The sequence below is a fragment of the Odocoileus virginianus genome, chromosome 27, assembly GCF_023699985.2.
Source record: "Odocoileus virginianus isolate 20LAN1187 ecotype Illinois chromosome 27, Ovbor_1.2, whole genome shotgun sequence".
NCBI classification, from domain to species: Eukaryota; Metazoa; Chordata; class Mammalia; order Artiodactyla; family Cervidae; genus Odocoileus; species Odocoileus virginianus.
The window spans coordinates 631036-646698 of record NC_069700.1 but is presented as its reverse complement, the minus strand read 5'-3'; the positions used below and the strand labels follow the sequence as shown (position 1 = coordinate 646698).

Genomic DNA, 15663 nt, shown 5'->3' with positions numbered 1-15663 from the left:
TTCTTTACCACCAGCATCACCTGGGAAGCCAAATAAGTCAGATGGAGAAAGACAAATGCTGCGTGCCCTCATGTGTGAAACCTTGGAAAACAGCGAAGACAGAGCTCATGGACAGATGGATCAGTGATTCCAGAGGCAGAGGAAGGAGGGAGGGGGCGACAGGCGCGTGAAGGGCCAGAAGGTGCAAATTTCCCGGTTACAGAATTAGTAAATCTTGGGGCTGTAATGCACAGCATGGAGACTATAGTAATAATACTGTGTTACATTCTTGAAAGTTGCTTGGAGAGTAAATTTTAAAAGTTCCCTTGAGTAGGAAATGGCAGCCCACTCCAGTATTCTTGCCTGGAAAATTCTTTGGACAGAGGAGCCTGGTGGGCTACAGTCCATGGGGTCCCAAAGAGTCAGACACGGCAGAGCACAAATAAGGGCCCACCCACCCTGGGGTGACCTCATCTCAAAGTCCACAATCACACATGCAAGGATTGTTTCCAAAGAAGATCACCTCTGCTGGTTATGGGGGTTACCACTTAGGCATACCTTTGGGGACACTATCAAACCTTCTGCAATCTGGTAAAAATAAATACATAAATGTCCTCAACACAAGAAAAAAGTGTTTTTTTAACTATGTGTGAGGATGGACACTAACTAGACTTATTTTTGCAATCACTTCTCAGTGAATATAAATATCCAATCATTACGTTGCATACCTGAAACTAACATGTTACATATCAATTATAACTCAAAAAAATGAAAAAAAAACACAAAGAAACTAGAAAAGAATAAGAGATTAAATACAAATAAGATAGAAGGGAGGAAATAATAAAGGTAAGAGCAGGAGGCAATGAACTAGAAAACAAATGAGCAAGAGAGAAAACCCACAAAGTCAAAGGTTGGTTCTTTGCAAAGACCCCTAGTGGCTCAGTGGTAAAGAATCCCCCTGCAATGCAAGAGAGGCCTGTTCATCGCCTGGGTTGGGACGATCCCCTGGAGAAGGAAACGACAACCCACTCCAGTATTCTTGCCTGGGAAATCCCATGGAGAGAGGAGCCTGGTGGGCTACAGTCCATGGGATCACAAAAGAGTCGGACATGACATAGCAACTAAACAATAGTGAAATTGAACCCCCCCCCAGTCATACTTATCGAGAATAAGAGGAAAGATGAAGGAAGAGACTATAAATGGACAATGTCAAGATTCAATATGTATTAAAAAGACCAGGATATTATAAACAATTTTATGCCAATACATTTGCTACATAGATGAAATGGGAAAATCTCTTGAAAAGCACAACTTACTAAAATTGTCATCAAAAAATAGAAAAGGCCCTCTAGATCTGTAAAAGTAACTGAATCCATAATTAAAAACCTTTCCACAAAGAGAAGTCTAGTCCAAGCAAGACTGCTTGTAAATTCCCCCATATCTCTCTTATACAAACTCTTAGAAAACAGGTAACACGGGAATACATTCCAACTTGTTTTACAAGGCCTTGATACCATGATTTGTCAAAGATATAACAAGAAAGTAAAATTATAGGCCAACTTCTGTCAGACTAAGATGTAAAAATTCAAAACTGAAGAGTAACAAATCAAACCCAGAAAGTATGGTTTATTCCAGGAAGGCAAGATTGATTTAACATTCAAAAATCAGTCAGTGCAATTCACCACATTAACAGAATGAGGGACACACATAATCATCTCAATAAAGACAGAAAATGTATTTGATAAAATTTCATATTCACTTATAATAAAAATTTAAAAGAACTTAGCAAACTAGACCTAGAAGAATATTTCCTTAATCTGGTGAAGAGAAAATTCAAAAGCCTGCCGCCAATAATATGCATAAAATGGAAATGTTGAGCACTTTCCCCCGACCTTCAGACTGAACCAGACAGGAAAGGCCACAATCGTTGCTCCTGTCAACTGTGTCGGTAGTACTGGTCTCTGTAAAGCGGCCAGAAATACAGAAGGTATAAAGTTTCTGTAAAATAAAAAAAAAAAGGTAAAATAATGACTGTGTACATACAATGCTCAAAACCATCCACAAACTCTCAGAATCAATGGTTGAATTTAGCAAGGCTATTTCATACATGGTTAATATACAAAAATCAAATCAGGTATTCTAGAAGGCAGCTCAAAGTCTAGCTAACCTTGACAACTTACTTTCTCCATCCAACTGATGTTAATGGAGATGGGAGTCTGGCTGGAGCCACCTCCACGTTCGTTGCAGGAGGATGAGGGGGTGCCCCCCAAAGGGGGAGCAGGTCCTTTGTCTAGAGAAGCAAGTCTTTGGGGAGTTGTTGGTTATGAACAGAAGACCTGAGGGGCTGGCTGCAATGGGGAGTTCTGGTAAGAGAACTGAAGTTCTGTGTATCGTAATAGGAAAGGCTAGTCCCTGAGAAGTGGATAATGACCTACTTTTGAATACCTTTCAGCTCCTTCTGGAAAAAGATCAAGGACATAGAAAGGACCCTGGCTCTAAGTGGACCCCAGAAATGTGCTGAGAGGCAGGGCCTGAGGAGTATTTTGAATTGTTTCCTAATTTGCATCTTAATTCCTCTCTAGTAACCACCAGAGGTTTCAGCAAATGTTTATTAGCTGTTAATTAGGGTCTGGTTTATTTTGGCACTTTCTTAGGAAACAAAGGAAGCAGGTGAATTGTCCACAGGAAGACAGGAGGCGGTAAAGACGTGTCGGGAGGAGCCGGGGAGAGGACCCGGCTGCCGGCGTGGACAGGACCAACTGGTGACCGGAGACCATAGCTGATAGGCGTTCGCTGGCACTTCTCAGAAATACTTGGGAGGGGACTGAACTTACTGAAACCAAATGTGGGGTGTGGACTTGAGTTTTTCTATTCGGTTAGCAAGAGAATTGTCACCTCTCAGTTATCTGCAGACTTGGGGACATTCAGGTTACATTGAATTACTGTACTGATAATAAGTAACATTCATGGCAAAATAAAACACTATATAGTTTGCAAAGCATTTCCCTGCTTGCTGTATCATTTCATAGATGATTCGTTACATGTAAGTTTCTAAACCTATCCCGATATTTGGAAGAGAATACATTTTCCCTGAAACGGTGCATGTAAAAATATTTAAACAGACCCCAGCACCGTCTTAGAATAGGTTACACAGTTACTCGTTACAATTAGTAAGTAACTTATTCCCTGTACAGTAAAGCCAACCTCCCAACCCATTTGAAATAAGACTTTGACTCCATCCCGAGCTCTTCAGGAGCATCATTTTTTAGGAGTCTACTGACCCTCCCTTGTGGCCCAGCCAGACGGCCTCTGAGCCTCCTCCTCTCAGCTGTCAGGACGCGTGGAAATGGGGTAGAGAGGATAAAAAAGAGCCTCCGAAAGACTCATGGGTCCAATGTAGTAAATACTCTGCTTCCACCGCAAGAGCTAACCTGAAAAGACTGCGTCGGAGATGGAGCAGAGACAGTAGGAAATGATGTCTGCTCTATCCGGGAATAACCTCATCTGCCTTTTCTTCCCCTAAACCAGTGTCACCAACCTTTTTGGCACCAGGGTCCAGTTTCTTGGAAGACCATTTTTCCATGAGACCAGGGAGCAAAGGATGGTTTCAGGATGATTGAAGCACAGGACATTTACTGGGCACTTGATTTCTATTATTACTACATTAGCTCCACCTCAGATCATCAGGTGTTAGATCGCAGAGGCTGTGGACCCCTGACCTAAACGGAAGCTAATCCATCAGTCCTCTCTTCCTCAACCAAGCGTTGACCTCATATTTCCAGGTGGCGCTAGTGGTAAAGAACCCGCCTGCCAAAATGCAGCAGGCATAAGAGATGTGGGTTGGATCCCTGGGTTGGGAAGATCCCCTGGAGGAGGGCATGGCAATCCACTTCAGTATTCTTGCCTGGAGAATCCCCATAGACAGATGAGCCTGGCGGGCTACAGTCCGTGGGGTCGCAAAGAGTGGGACATGACTGATAGAGCATGCACACACATGCATTAACTACATTAACGACAAGAGCACTTACAAAGTTCTGCCGATGCAGCCACAGCAAGCCAGCAAGAAGCTCCGCACTATGAACAGGAGATCGGGCCGCAGAAAATGCTTCTGGAGGATAAGGCTAGTTCCACAGTATCATTCTTTTAAGTTAAAAACAAGACTGCTTTATACTAATATAGAAAGAACATGCTTCCAAAACTTGCTTTATTCATTAATAAAAAAAAAAAAAAAAACTGGCAGAATTGCAAAGCTTACTCAAAGAGAACTGGAAAGACTGACTCCTGAACAATATAAAGCTATAATAAGATTGTTAAGTTAGACATAAAACAGATTTTTCTATCTGCAGGGCAATGAAACCAAAACTTCTGTCACTATAGTTTCTAAAGAAGAAAAAAAAATGTATCCCTCCTGGACACACAAATCATTTCCAGCTTATAAATCTCCATGTCGACATCTAATTTCTAACATCTGTTGTCATTGTTGTTGTTGTTGTTGAGTCACTAAGTCATGTCTGGCTCTTTTGCGACCCCATAGACTGTAGCCCGCCAGGCTCCTCTGTCCATGGGATTTCCCAGAGAAGAATACTGGAGTGGGTTGCCTTTCCCTTCCCCAGGGGATCTTCCCAACCCAGGAATCAAACCCATGTCTCTTGTATTGCAGGCAGATTCTCTACCATTGAGCCACCTCGGAAGTGTTTCTAACACCTAACCAATCATAGAAAGTAAGTGAGACAGTGGATGACTCCCTTTAGACGATGCTTGAAAATGACGATAAAAGGACACAGTCATCCTTTTACTTATCCAATTTTGGGGTATTTTTTCTTAAGACTTAGCATACGTAGGACGAAGTATTATTTTATTAATAAACTTCAAGTGCATGGCTGTAAGAATTTAGCCCTTTCACTGACATATTGCAGCAAGTTGCTCTGGCATTTCTGTACTTACTGGTGTGTTTGTTTAAAATGACTGATTTCTACAACAAGCACAGAGACCCCAGGAGGAAGGATCTTCACGGAACATCTGAACTGCCTTGCTTTGCTATCACGACGTCTTCAAGGATCTGCTGGAAGGTGCACAAGACTCAGAGCATTCAGACTTTCCCCTTAACCAGTCAAATTTAAACAACTTGATGGCCATGTCTTTCAAGAAAAATACAGAAATAAACCTTCAAGAAAAAAGGCCAGGCCAACTCAGAAGGGGGAAAAAAAAACCCTCGTCCTTGGGAGGAACAGTTAGTTCACTTGACTTTTTCTGAGAACTCTGGCCTTGGGGCGGCCTCGGGAGGTGTGCCCACGCACGCTGGGCCGTTATGATGCTCCCGGGGAAGTGTCATGACACACACAGCGGGGGTCTCTCCCCCTCAGACCCCGAGCCAGAAGGGGCCCTAATGCCGCCTGCTGCCCACACAGCTCCCCAGGGAAGGAGAGAGACTAGGTCTGCAGCCATAGCGTCTTGCAGGGATGTCTGGAGCCCAGCAAAGGCTGCTGTGAAAACCAACAAATGAAAACTTGGCGCTCGGAGACTGCTTCACGTCCAGGCTGGTTTGGAATCTTACATCAGAGGCCACAAATGCTAACGAGTGTTGGGACTGGTGGTCACTTCACCTGAACAGATGTCCTGGGCCCTGTGGGGGCTGTGGGGGCTGGAGACCCCCTCTTCCCTTGGCAGTAGGGAATTGCTACCCAGGGCCTCTCCCTGTGACCATGTGGGAACAGTGGCCTGGTGTTGCCAAAGCTTCTGGTGTTTTTTAAGATGGAAATTCAATGTGTGTGTGCAATCTCCTGGTTTCAGCTTTGATTCCTTTTTTTTTCCCCTTAATGTTAAAGAAAAGCGAAGAAAACTCACCTCTGAGCCAGGAGGTGGTGCTCTCTGCAGGGATGGTTCCCTTTGTCTCAGAACCAGCATCCCCAGTGGTCCCCAAACGCCCTGCTTCCAGACCATCTGGTTCCCATCCCCGGTACCTCGTCGGCAGGATACTTTTCTGTCTTGCTTCTTTGGGTGGAAGACGCTCAGGCAAAGTTTTTTAGTATAAATTTATTCATTCACTTTTATTTTCCGGCTGTGCTGGGTCTCTGCTGCTGCCCAGCTCTCTCACGTGGCTCTGAGGGCGTCTGCTCTCCAGCTGTGACGCACTGGCTTCCATCGCGGGCCGGAGGGTGCTTGGGCCTCCGTCGTTCAGCACCCGGGCTCAGCAGCTGCGGCTCCTGGACTCTAGCGCACAGGCGTCAGGAGCCGTGGCTCAGGGCTTTAGTTGCTCCGAGGCATGGGGGATCTTCCCGGAAGAGGGATTGAAGCTGTGTGCCCTGCACTGGCAGGCAGATTCTCTAGCACTGAGCCACCAGAGAGGCCATCAGCAAACTTTTGATCAGTCTCTCCTAAGGTTTGCCTTTCAAATCATCTCTCTTTGCTTGATCTCCTGCAGCCTTTGGAGAAGTAATGTTTTACCTCTGGATTTGACCTTGGCGTCCAAAGAACACACCCTAATTTGGGCCTGGCCTCCCACTACTGCTTGTATGAACAAAGATTCTGGGCTAGTGTGTGTGTGTGTGAGAGAGAGGGAGAGACAGAAAGAGAGAGAGGTGGGGTGTTGGGGGGCTGGGACTCTGGAGGGATCAGTAATAAGAATGTTGAGTTGAGTTCAGAGAAATGGGTTTGTTCCAAAACACAGGCTGGGATATGAGTAGCATGGGACACTGAGGATTTGAACCTGACAAATTACGACTGTTTTCTTAGCCACATTGCATGATCCTTACTGGCTCTCAGCCCCGGCCGCGCATGACGACTCAGGGAGCCTTTATTTATAACATAGAAATCATTGGGCACCACCCCCAAAATTCTGATTCAACTTGTCTGGACTATATGACTTGGCTTCAGTGCTTTTTAAAAGTTCTCCACTGACAATAACACGCAACAGGGTTACGAACCACGGGCGGGGGAAAGCCCCTGAGCCTTGCCAGCTGAGGACTGGCGCTCACCCTCAGCCTCTGCAAGGATCAGGTCACAAGGTGCTGAGACCGCTGGCCTTCAACATGTCCTGAAAGGAATTTGGGGCAGAGATCAGGAGCGAGTCACCCTGTGCTCCAGGGAAAACTGGCAGAACAGGCCCTCAGATAGTTGTATGTTTTCAGGAGATGCTTTTAAGAGCCCAGTTTCTTGCATCTTCTCATATCTAGAAAAGCGCTAAGATCACTGATGGAGACCCCTGCTCCTGTGACCAGCAGCCACCTTCTGCCAAAATGTGTGCTTGCCTGTACCCACCCCCTCTTCACCAGAGTCGTGTACAACAACTGATCTTTCCCCTACCTTCTGGAGCACTTTGCCAGAACTATCCGAAACGCTGTGTCCTTGGCTAGAGTCCTCGCTTTGCCCCAGAGGAAACAGCATGCTGATTCAGAAAGCAGATTTTAAAGCCAGTTTCAAAGCGAGCTTCAGTTCTGCCTTCGTCATGGCTCTGTGAACTCGGCCAACATGCCTGGGATATCTGAGGCTCACTCAGTCATGGAAACACAGGGACGGGTGCGGACTTCATGAGGCTGTGTGAAATGAAGCACTGTTGGCAAAGTGCTTAGTAAGTGTACAGTGAATTACGGCTGCTGTTATTATCAGCAGGGGTGAGGGAGAATTTGCTGACCGTTCATTATTTAACAGTATTTTAAATAATCTTGTCCTTGAAAAATAACATGCTAACCATCCACATAAAATCTGACTCCGTAAAATGTGTGCTTTCTAAAAATATTGTCTTGACAAACCATTTTGACAATGAGAGAGACTGCAGTTCCACAACTCCTTCAAGAGTTGTGACACGTGGACCCTGAGAAGAATAAGCCCTTCCCACTCACGCTAACATGTGCTGGGAAGTAATAGAAGATGAAATGTTCTTGGCTATTATATACACGGCACACATTGAGCTGTCCTAGCAATAACCCAAGTGCAAATTCAAATAATAGTGAAATGCCTTTGTGGTTTATCAAACTGGCAAAAACTTTTTTTCAACAGCAGCACAAAGAAATTTTGAATTTTATGCAGTTGTGATATGATAGCAAATTGGTGTGCAATTCTTACAGAAAAATTTAGTCATGTTTATCAAAAGCCTTAAAAATACAGATATACTTCGGTTCAACGATTTCACTTCTAGGGATTAATCCTAAAGGAAAAGTATTCAGAGATCCATGAAGTTTCACATACAATCATCTTTATTACAATGCTATTTACAATAGTAGGAAGGTTGGAAAACAACTTAAATGCCAATTACAATTTCAGTAAATTATGATGCATCTCTATGACTAAGTACCATCCATTATTTCTAAACCATGCTTTCCAAGGTTACCAAATGGCAAAGGAAAATGCCCACCAAACACTGTAAGTAATACACACACATCCAAATAGAAAAAAAAAATCGGGTAAAAATCCAGAATGTTGATAATGATTATCTTTGGGTGATGGAATTGAGAGACTTCTGCATTTTTCCAATTTTTCTGAAATAAATTGACATGACTGTCTTCATTAGCATGTTCTGTAATCTCTCACCCCCTCCATTTAATATTTAATCCATTTTATGCAAAGCTGAGAATTACAAGAGCGGAGGCAAGAGTGTGTGTGTATGTGTGTGTGTCTGTGTGTGTATGTGTGTCTGTATGTGTGTATGTGTGTGTGTGTCTGTATCTGTGTGTGTGTCTGTGTGTGTGTCTGTGTATGTGTGTGTATGTGTGTCTGTATCTGTGTGTGTGTGTCTGTGTATGTGTGTGTGTGTATGTGTCTGTATGTGTGTGTGTGTGTATGTGTGTGTATGTATGTGTGTGTCTGTGTGTGTCTGTGTGTGTCTGTGTGTGTGTCTGTGTGTGTCTGTGTGTGTGTGTGTATGTATGTGTATGTCTGTGTGTCTGTATGTGTGTATGTGTTTGTAGGTGTGTCTCTGTGTGTGTGTATGTGTGTGTGTGTCTGTATGTATGTGTGTCTGTGTGTGTGTGTGTGTGTGTCTGTCTGTCTGTCTGTGTGTCTGTGTGTGTGTGTCTGTGTGTCTGTATGTGTGTATGTGTGTGTATGTGTGTGTATGTGTGTTTGTGTGTGTGTGTGTCTGTATGTATGTGTGTCTGTGTGTGTGTGTGTCTGTATGTGTGTGTGTCTGTGTGTGTATGTGTGTCAGTGTGTGTGTGTGTGTGTTGTGTGTGTCTGTGTGTCTGTGTGTCTCTGTGTGTGTGTGTTTGTTGTGTGTATGTGTCTGTGTGTCTGTATGTGTGTATGTGTGTGTATGTGTGTCTGTGTGTGTGTGTGTCTGTATGTGTGTGTGTCTGTGTGTCTGTGTGTGTGTCTGTGTGTGTGTGTGTGTGTGTGTGTGTCTACATGTATGTCTGTGTGTGTCTGTGTGTCTGTGTGTCTCTGTGTGTGTGTGTTTGTGTGTATGTGTCTGTGTGTCTGTGGTACGTGTCTGTGTGTGTATTTGTGTGTGTGTGTGTGTGTGTCTGTATGTGTGTGTGTCTGTGTGTCTGTATGTGTGTTTGTGTGTGTATGTGTGTCTGTATGTATGTGTGTCTGTGTGTGTGTCTGTCTGTCTGTGTGTGTGTGTGTCTGTATGTATGTGGTCTGTGTGTGTATGTATGTGTGTGTCTGTGTGTCTGTATGTGTGTGTGTGTTTGTATGTGTGTATGTGTGTTTGTATGTGTGTTTGTGTGTCTGTATGTATGTGTGTCTGTGTGTGTGTCTGTCTGTCTGTGTGTGTTGCAGAACCTGGAGTGGGAAAGTGCTGGGAACAGGGTCTCCCAGTGGTTCTATAACTGGGCTGCACCTTACGATCACCTGGGGGAAATCCATAAATCCCGGTGCACGGGCTCCTCCGCCTTCCCTGAGCCGAGTGGATCAGAGTCTCTGCGTGGGGCAGACAGCAGTGCTTCTTAAAGCTCCCCGAGTGACCCACACTTGCAGCCCGTGTTGTAAACCGCAGTCGTGTCTCCCAAGCCATCCAGCCTTCTCTTGGATTGTCACCAACACTATAAACCCATGCCTTACCACCTCCCATACCTGCTTGAGAACTTCTCTTTGGACGGAGTTGAGAACCAGGGTGACAGACTGAGCCTTTCATTCACCCTGGAATGGCTTTGTTTTTCTTGCTGCTTATTTTAATACATCATAGAGCAGCCAGGTGAGAACAGATTGGCCTCCTAAAGTAATTTGATTGGCCCTGAAGCGAGAGTCACACGTGCGTTTTTACCCAGTGATGCAGCCCTGATCTTGTGTACCTTACTGTGCCCTTCTTTGGGGCGACCATCTGTGTGCATCGGGCTGCAAACCCCTGGGGGCGGGCTCCCATCTGACACCTGACCCTTCCCAGGCCTTTGCATCATGCCTTGCACACAGTAGGTGCTCTATGTATGGCCTGCCACATTTCTAGGGCCTTTCACTTCCACCAAACAGAAACATTTTAAATGTTAACATGCTTTTCCACTGCCTCTGTATTTTGTCCACATTTCTGGAGCAATCCTGAGACAAACGTCTCCTCCGCCTCGTGCGGTTTTTACCACACTCTGCTTGACACAGTGCCTCTCGAGATGCTCCCTCTGGGCTTGGTTTCCGTGGAAATCTGTCTCTGGGGGAGACAAGTGTTTCTGCCAAAGGTGAACCGTCAAGGCTCCTTGCCTCTGTGTGAAGTCACCCAAGGACACGGAGTTGGGCTGGAGTGGCCCCAGCCCCCGGGGAAGCTGACACGCTCCATGCCTGTCAACCCTGCACACTCAGCCCAGGACAGAAGCAGACTAACAGGCTCACCTCGTCACCGGGAATCGAGCCTGCAACTTTTGCCTTTGCGGGAGGGAGGATGGGAAGCAGAGGCTGGAGAAGACAGCCCTGGCCCGCCCCAAGGCGAGACAGGTGGGGCTGTTGCTCAGAGCCAAGGCTGGGGTGCAGTTCTAGCCATGTCCACAAGGTGTCACAGTCATTCTATAGAACAGGGGTCCCCGACCGCTAGGATCTAAGGCCTGACGGTCTGAGGAGAAGCTGGTGTAGTAACAATAATAGTAGAAATGACATGCACAGCACATGGAATCTTCTTGAACATCTGGAAACCATCCCCCACCCTGGTCCGTGGAAAAATTGTCTTCCACGAAACCAGTCCGTGGTACCAAACATGTTGAGGACCGTTGCTGTAAAGGTTATTCCTCATCATCTTCATGAGAAAAAACCTCACGAGTGCGCAGTCTTCCAAGATGCAAGGAGGCTCAGAAAACCCAGGGGTGCTGGCATGGAGAAGGGAGCTGCGACAGCAGGGACAGAGGCCACGCAGACGGAGCCCCCAGCCCACCTAAAGCACACCTACGGTTGGTTCAGAAGGACCCAGGTTTAAGATGCAGTGCCAAAGATGCACCTGGAATTCACTGCTGACAGGAACGGTGACTGGTAGACATATTATCACAGCTGTCTTAATGTTTAGATGCTTTCATCTGTGGTTTTTTAAATATGCATATATCCTTAAAACTAACTCCCCAACCTAATAACTAATTCCTTTTCACCCAGGCAATCAAGAACATTTGGAAAGAAACTGTCAGAGGAGGCAGGGACAAAACCACGTGCCCAGCTGCATTTCAGGATTCTCAGAGATCATCCCAGACCACAGCAGAAACACCCATCTCTGAGCTCTCCTAGTTGCTTTGACCACAGCAGCAAACTTTTCGATAAACCACTCTGATTACACAGAGATATTTCCCTCTGAAACCACTTCATGAATACGTATGCGCTTCTACCTAACTTTACACGTGCCACATGCAAGCTACTGAGGAATCGAAGATAAGTCATATTGAGGACCTCCTTTCCAGGAACTCAAAATCTAGGTCTTGAGACAGTTTTATAACCAAAGATGCTGGTGATGGTGGGGCCATCAGCTACTGGAGTGAGATATCTACCCCTCCCCCGGAGGGGGAGACATGCCGGGGGCTTTGAGCACTAGTTGTGAGTAGTGTCTGCTCCCAAACAAGAAACTACAAGCAATGCCCCTAATTTGGGGAAACATCCTAGGAGGGAAGAACACTTGTCTGTGAGTGAGGTCAAGATCCGAAGGTTTCAGTCTGACAAGAGGCTTTATGCGGCTCTCCTAGGGTGGTTACTGCGCCCCAAGCCAGCTGAGGAGGACCAGCAGAATCCGAATCAGTTGGCTCTCATTGTTCAGCCACTGTGGTCCATTTGAGGCCTGAGCATTGCAGCAAGTCAGGAGGATAAAGTTTGTAAATCATAACTCTGTTACGCATCACATCGGTGTTAACCTAAAACAATAAAAGTGAGTTATTTTTGCCAGCAAAACAACTTGATACAGGTGCAGTGAAGCATTGCAATTTGGGTTATGCAACTGGGGCAAGCCACCTGCAAGTCTGATAAAGCAAAAGAAAGGAAACTTTTAAATTTTTTTTTATATTTCATTTACTTTTTTGGTCATGCAGTTCAACATGTGGGATCTCAGTTCCCTGTCCAGGAATGGAACCCACACTCCTTGCATTGGAAGCACACAGTCTTAACCACCGGACCACCAGGGAAATCCAGAGGAAAACTTGTTTATAGAGGAGAAGAGGAGTTAGGAGGGGCTGTTGTGAATGAAGAGTCCATTGGAGGAAGCTGAGAGTTTTAAGTGTGGTGGCTTTTCATTGCTGAGCTGTGACAGTCTGTCATTGGCTGAGCTGTTGCCGGTCCAGGAGAAAATCTTCCTTCCTGCTGGGTAGGAAAGCCATGCCTCTTCCTGCTTGCGGTGCAAGGTACCCCTCTCTTCCTGGTGGGATCTGTATTGACAGGAAGGTTAGGTGAATGAGAGCTCCCCCTCTGGCCTCCAGACCCCATTTTCATGAACTTTCCCCTTACTAGGCGCCTGATGGCTCAGACAGTAAAGCGTCTGTCTGCAGTGCGGGAGACCTGGACTGGATCCCTGGGTCAGGAAGATCCCCTGGAGAAGGAAATGGCAGCCCACTCCAGTATTCTTGCCTGGAGAATCCCATGGACAGAGGAGCCTGGTGGCCTACAGTCCACAGGGTCGCAAAGAGTCAGACACGACTGAGCGACTTCATTTTCTTCCTTTTCCCCCTTACTGATATTCACAGCAGTCAACGGGGATAGGCCTCCAATACTCTTTAAATCTATAGTACACCAGTTCCCAGCCTTAACCCTTGACTGTGCTATAACCGACTGCTGCTCTTCGGCCCTCCGCTTGCTTCCTCCTTCAACGGCCGGCACTGCTCTTCTGTTTCATTTCCTTGTATCCCATCTTTCATTACCATCTCATTATGTGCTGGTGAAGGGATGTTTCCATGGCGATGCTAGGACACATCTGCATAGAGATTTGGCTGCAGTAAACGTCGAGGTTCTCAGCACACAAGCTAAGTCTGATTCATCCAACTCTGGGATCCAATAATCCAAAGAGCGCTTGGGAGTCTCTCTTGTCTCCTGCATCTGTGTGCTCACTGGGTGAAGGGAACCTGCTAGAGATAAGCATCGAGCCACACGTGGGTGGGACTCCTCGCCCACATGGCACATTCAGGAGGCTTTTGAGTCTAGAAACTTGGACTTGGCATGAAGGGTGGTCCTGGGAGTGACCTTGCGTGGTGCTACTCAGATGTCCCCCAATCCAGTCCTTAAGAAAAACACCTCCTGTGGGAATTCACCATAGAGAGCAGCTGCATAAATGGAAGAACATTTTGTGACATCTGCTCTTGCTAAAAGCTCTGACCACCTGGGAGAACCAGGCTTATTAAAATCTGCCCTTCACCCCATTACCCCCGTCGTGATAACTGGAGTCAAAGAGAGAGGAAGAAAGATAATATCAGACTGCTTTCTAAATGCCAATTCTATTTATTGAGGGCCTATGAAATGCCCTGGTGCCTCAGACAATAAAGAATCTCCTAGCAATACGGGACACCAGGGTTTGATCTCTGGGTCAGGAAGATCCCCTGGAGAAGGGAATGGCTAGCCACTCCAGTATTCTTGCCTGGGAGAATCCCAGGGACAGAGGAGCCTGGTAGGCCACAGTCCACGGGGTCACAAAGAGTTGGACACGACTGAGAGACACTATGAAATGCCAGGCCCTGGATAGGGTGGCAGAGCTGTCACCTTCAGCTGGTGAGAGGGGACAGCAGAAAGGCAGTGACGACACAGTGGAAACACCTGAAGCCTGCAGGGGCCGGCCTCTAGGAAGGCTGCAGAAGGGCTGGGAGTGTGCCCACGTGGCCAAGGGAGACAGGAGAAACCGAGGCAGTGACCGCGCAGGGTGACGCGTGCAGTTAGCGGAGGCAGAGACGCAGTGGGGCGCAGAAGTCTCCTCCGTACCCTCCGGGCACAGAGGGCAGAAAAGCAAGCGGCTTTGGGTTCCACAGTAACTGCTCCCAGCGGCCCAGCGGAGCCCTGGGTGGGTAGGCCCCGCGGAGTCAGGCTCTGAGCAGGGGACGCTGGGCCACAGGGCTGGCCAGCAACAGTGTGTGGAAATCTCAGGTGGATCCAAGCCACGCTTCCACCCGAAATTGCTCTTTGCCCTCCGGAAACAAAGTGCTCTCAGCAAGGAAGATGCGTTTGAAGAGGAAACTGTGCGGATAAATGATCTACAAAGTATTCAGCTCCCAGGTCTCCACCACCACCTTCCAATCATCTCAACAGGAATCTCCTGCTCCTTAATTGCAGCTCTCTGGAGTCCACGGGGCTTTGCAAAATAATCATATCGTGTGCTGGGAAGCAGGTGTCCTGCCTCGGGATAAAAGTGGAATTTAAAGCACCAGGAATAGGGAAAGGAGCTCAGACAGCCGAGTCTCGTCCTGGCTGGCCTGTGGCTGCGCCCCTCCACCCCTCTCTCCTACCCCCACCCCCAGTGCTCCCACCGCATGCCCCCTCCCCCAGCACTGCGGTACTGCACCCTGAGAATTCTCGTCGGGAAACCACTAGCTCCCCATGGAGGAGGCCAGGGAGAATCAGCCCAAGAAGGGAGGGCCAACCAGTTTGTGATTTTGACGTAAATAACACTTAAAATACTGTACTGAGAGCCTCGGGCTTCCGGGGTGGTTCTAGGGATAAAAAATTCACCTGCCAATGCAAGAGACCAGGATTCGATCCCTCGATAGGGAAGATCCCCAGGAGGAGGACACGGCCACACACTCTAGTATTCTTGCCCGGGAAATCCCATGGACAGAGGAGTCTGGTGGGCTACAGTCCATGGGGTCGCAAAGAGTCGGCCATGACTGAACACGCAAGCTCGTGAGCACAAGAGCCTCAAAGCAGAAGGAAATGAAAGTGCTTTATCTGAAAATCTGAAAACCACTCCAGGAAGACAGACTAAATGGATTAGTAACTTCACCAAAATTTGCATCAAAAAAAAAAAAAAAAAAGGAAAGAAAAGAGTGTCTGAAGCTAGCTTTGGAACGATATAAGGAAAATAAGTAAAACTCCCATGTCTTTGTCACAAGAATAATGTTTATTACAGATAAACAACAACATAGAGACAAAAAGTTATCAGAAAAGCCCCTGAACAGTCCTGTGGCATTTATTGGACTCTTTGGAATCATAATTTGTGCTTTTGCTTCTGTGTAGTTTAATTAGTCTCTGCTCTGGGATGAAAGGTTTCAGGGGCCAGAGCCCAGAAAATGGAAACCAGGCCAAAATTGGAGCTCAGAAAGAATAACACATCCCAGCACTCTGAAAACTTGACCCAGATGTGGACGAGGTGGCTCTTCTTGA

General features: G+C 46.7%; 1 long non-coding RNA gene across 1 annotated transcript; it reads right to left on the bottom strand.

Annotated features, from left to right (window-relative positions):
- Positions 1-1188: 1188 nt before the first annotated feature.
- On the bottom strand, positions 1189-6529 carry LOC110126854 (uncharacterized). Its single transcript, XR_002310561.2, has 2 exons — positions 5824-6529; positions 1189-1977 (listed from the first exon to the last, which is right to left on the bottom strand). It is a non-coding gene; the product is annotated as an uncharacterized lncRNA (long non-coding RNA).
- Between the last annotated feature and the right edge of the window lie 9134 nt (positions 6530-15663).